Genomic DNA, 4414 nt, shown 5'->3' with positions numbered 1-4414 from the left:
CTCGGCTCCCGTGCGTCAACCGACCTTTCCGCCGCCTCTCCTTCACTTCCCCTCGTTCATCGACTTCAAGGCCATCCCCTCTCTAGCATCCACTAATTAGGTACTTATCTCTCTCCTTTACAATCTTCGTCAGTTTCAATTTTTCCTTTTATCTATTTAACAAAATTTTTATTTAATTTTATAAATAACAGCATTTCTAGACAAAATTTCCCTTTTATTTAGTGATGGGGATCCTTTTTACTTTTTTGGTTTTTTTCCCCTTTTTGGTAAGTACGTGAAGCTTTTCATTGCCGATGGAAATAATCCAGAACTCTCTGCTCTTATTAGAATCTTGGAGCTTAAAATTCCTACCGCACTGGATTTTGGTATCAAACCCAGCAAGCTTCAAAATCGTACATGATTGTTGTTGTTTTTATTGGTATCTAGAGTATAGTTATTTGAAAGATGATCAAAGTCATTGTGCAGAACACTGTATTTAAACAGGCAATAGAGGAACATCCTTATTTTCGAGCACGTGGCATGGCGAGCTGTATCTGCAAGCTCGATGTAACTGTAAAAAAGAAATAGTGCACATGTAACCTGCGTCTACTTTTACTGTATCTGCAAGCTCGATGTAACTGTAAAAAAGAAACAGTGCACCTGTAACCTGTGTCTACTTTTACGCCATCAGGGGTTTAATTAGTAATACACAACTTTGTGCCCGACATAATTCAATGCATAATGTAACCAGAATCATACAGCTATAGGGACAAATCTGTGAACCAATGTTGCCAAGTAATACCTGTAACCAATGTTGTCTTGGTTGATCTTTGAAAGTGGTTAAAATTATTACATGCATTTCTTAATTATTACATACGAAAGAAGATAGGATTATGATTAGATTAATTTAACAAGATGCATAAGTCCTAGATTATATCTATATGCTATTTTATCTGTGCACCATACTATATGCTATTTTTTTCTTGGTTGTTCTTTGTCCATATTGAACCTGATATCCACTCCTGAAATATAAGCAGTGCCTGAAGTTGGTTTTGTAAGCCCAATCATATGCAGATACAGTAGACATCATTGAAATTTAGCTTTAATAAAATTTTGAAATCATGATATTGTGCACGAAAATGGGGTTGTCTAAATCTTCAGGTTTGCATAGATGATGACAAATCACTTCTATTAGTCAGATGGAAAATGTCAAAGAAATGAATAAGAGACGAGTCTCCTGTTATAATATTTATCTGGGAGTGATATTGGAGCATGATAGATATGATAATTTGAAAATGGAGCATGAGGTGGTAACTCTTCAATTTAATTTTCTTTTAGTCCAACTACTTCACTCCTGAGGACATCGGATGACAATGGGAAGGACCATGTAATCATCAATTTAATATTTATTTACTACCATAATAAGTTTATGTGGCATAGTTTTATTCTTACATATAAGAGCTTCAGTATATTGATACTCGAGATATATATTTATCCAGCGGTAGTTGGTTTTTGGTTGAGCCATATTATTTCTCTTTTTTTTCTTTTTGAGTCAAATATAATATATCTCATTTACTTGCTATAACCGCATCCTCACAATTTTATATTAGCTCTATAATGATAAGTTTTAGTTCTCTAAAAAAAATATGAAACTAATAAATTTTCATTTTTTAGATATAGCATATTTTAGTTTATGTATACTACTATTAAACAAATAGTTAATTATGCTTGAGAGAGACTAGTCCTATAAAATAACTTGCAACTCTTTAGTTCATGGATTCTTATACATTGTTAGTAAGTAGATATATATTATTGATGTCTCAATATATTTACTTTTCTCTAGCAGATACAAGTTATGGATAAAAATAGAGGTTGGATGTATAACACTTCTCGTGTAAGTGCCGAGTACATTGAAAAAGTGAATGACTTTCTTGATAGAGCATTTGCAAGAGTAGCAAAAGGGAATGAAATATGTTGTCCTTGTCGTGGTTGCTGTGATCATAGTTGGCATCAACAAGAGAGGTAGCCAATAAAGTGGTAGACAAACCCAAAAAGTATCGAGGGCAAACTAAATTCAAAAAGTTCATGTACAAAGTGTACATGATCGACAAGTTATTTTTTTAAATGAATATGGACAACCTTTCGGACCATCAGATAAGGCATGCAGTGAACTTAGCAGTTTCTTAGGCACACTTGGAAGAAACTCAATTTTTGCACCTCTGGATAAGGAAAATTGGCACAAAGTTGAAGAAAAAGATAAAGAAAAAAAATATGGGATTATGTTAAGGTATGATTTTTATTTTTAATCGCTAATTTATTTTTGTTCTTTTCCCTCTTATTTATAACAAGTATTTATGATCAAAATATTTTATTGTCAAATTATGTCAATGTAGGAAAAATATGACATTCCGGAGGAAGGAAAAAAAAATGGACCCTAGAAACTGTCAACTGTGCATGTAGGCGCTGGAAATCCTTATTGAAGAAGAAGTGCTTTGACGGGTTTAAAAATGACAAACAACGAATGAAGACACGGCCAGATACTACACCTGAAATAGAATTTAAAGCTTTGCTCAAATTCTGGAACACCGAACACTCAAAGGTAAATGAGATGAGATTAGACTTTCAAATTAGGTGTTTTCTATTCAAAAGGGAGTCTGGTTCTGGCTAGTTTGAATTAGCACACCTAAAATAAATATGACACGTATGTTTACTATAAAAGTATCAGCCAATACTTGGAACTTTGTTCTATATTGTCTGGTTCTTAGTTGTATAATTATTTGCATGCAAGTTTCTAATGGTCAGGTTGTTTTTCATTCCATGTTCCTTCTGATTGTTTAGACAACAAGTGAGACCAACAAAGCAAATCGTGAAGGTCAAGAATATATACACACTACGGGGTCAATAAGTTTTGTGAGGATTCGCAAAAAAATTGGTATTTCAATTGGTTTTGTTTAATATTATTTTTTAACTGCATCCTTTCTTTTTGTTCGTTGTTATTGTATTTAATAATATTTTAACTATCATGTCTTTATTATAGGAAAAGGAGTTGGGAAGACTTCCAAGTGAAGCTGAAATGTTTATTGAGACCCGTAAAAAGAAGATAAAACCACTAGGAGAGAAAACAATCAATTTAATAGTAAGTATATGCCATATCAACTAAATATAAATTTTCATATATTGCTTTTTAGGTCTTAATTTTCATATAACATGCATATCAACTAAATATAAATTTTGCTAATGCAAAGTGCTTTAGAAGAACTCAATCTCAAGATGAAGTTGATGATGCATGGAATTTAGTCAAGAAAGATGAACATCCTGGACGTGTATGTCTTATGGGGAGGGTTGTCACTAAAACCATGCTCTAATAAAAATAAAAAGACCGTGGACCCCTTTGGGCAAGTTCCAGAATATGTTGTTCAAACTATATCACAAAAAGTTGAGCAAGAGTTGAAAAAAAAGTTTGAAGCACAGAAGGCAGACTTGGTTCATGGTTTCGCCGCCCATGGTTTCGCCGCCCTCTTGACGGAAACACTTGGGCAAACAATTGATCTTGCGGCTATTGCAAGACTTGTTGCATGCACAAGATCACCTGAGGGAGGTAATAGTGATCGAAATCATGACCGTCCTCGCTCATCTAGAAGCAGTCATCATCCACGCAATGAGGTAGTTTTTTCTATTGTTATATCTTTCTTTTTCTTTTTTGTGTGTATGACAACTTGATTTGGACTGGTTGTTCCTTTGGTTTCATCGATCAAAGCTGACTCATCTTAATCATGGGGAGAGTGAGGTTTATAAAGGAGGATATGCAAAAGTCTGCTGATAAAAAATGAGGAAAAGATGAAGGGAGAAAAAAGGGAGGAGAAAACAATGCTTATATGATTTTTGATGAGGAGGAGAAAAGAAAAGAGAGATTCAAGAGGGGAGGGAAAATAGATGTCAAGCTATTTTATCTTCATGTCTTCCCTCCTCTTTCCCATTGCTTCTAGATTTTTTTTCTTTCACCTTTAACTTTGATGTTCATAATGTTTTAGTCTGCGTTCAGCACTTCATTCTTGTTGATCTGTTGAAGTGATTAACCTGCAGTTGGATATGTTGGTGATCTCTGCAGTAGCTTATGAATCTTGCAATGAATATAATCTTAATTTTATCTTTTTATTTAAATTTATGCAGGAAAATTGATGGTGACTAAAACAGGTTAATCCGTGCGTACGTGCTTTTCACTTATTGTGGGATTAGCTCTATCTGACAATTTACAAATTATGTATACCAATAGAGACCTTTTAGTTAAACAGAGGTCACTTTTTGTTTTAATGAAAGAGGAATTTTATACATGTACTTTGGACAAAAGAAAAAACTTGTACTAAAGCCATTGTAATGAACTAATGAATTGTTCCTTATGTTTGGTTGCTTGCTTGTAAAATTTGGAGTTTCATCT

At 33.6% G+C, this 4414-nt stretch overlaps 1 long non-coding RNA gene across 1 annotated transcript; it reads left to right on the top strand.

Moving 5' to 3' along the window:
• On the top strand, nucleotides 396-4414 carry LOC109851183. The gene is made up of 6 exons (XR_002249702.1): nucleotides 396-2266; nucleotides 2373-2578; nucleotides 2818-2911; nucleotides 3017-3115; nucleotides 3225-3642; nucleotides 4150-4414. It is a non-coding gene; the product is annotated as an uncharacterized LOC109851183 (long non-coding RNA).

The sequence above is a fragment of the Asparagus officinalis genome, chromosome 8 (assembly GCF_001876935.1).
Source record: "Asparagus officinalis chromosome 8, Aspof.V1, whole genome shotgun sequence".
Classification (NCBI taxonomy): domain Eukaryota; kingdom Viridiplantae; phylum Streptophyta; class Magnoliopsida; order Asparagales; family Asparagaceae; genus Asparagus; species Asparagus officinalis.
This window is presented reverse-complemented; position numbering and strand designations above follow the sequence as displayed.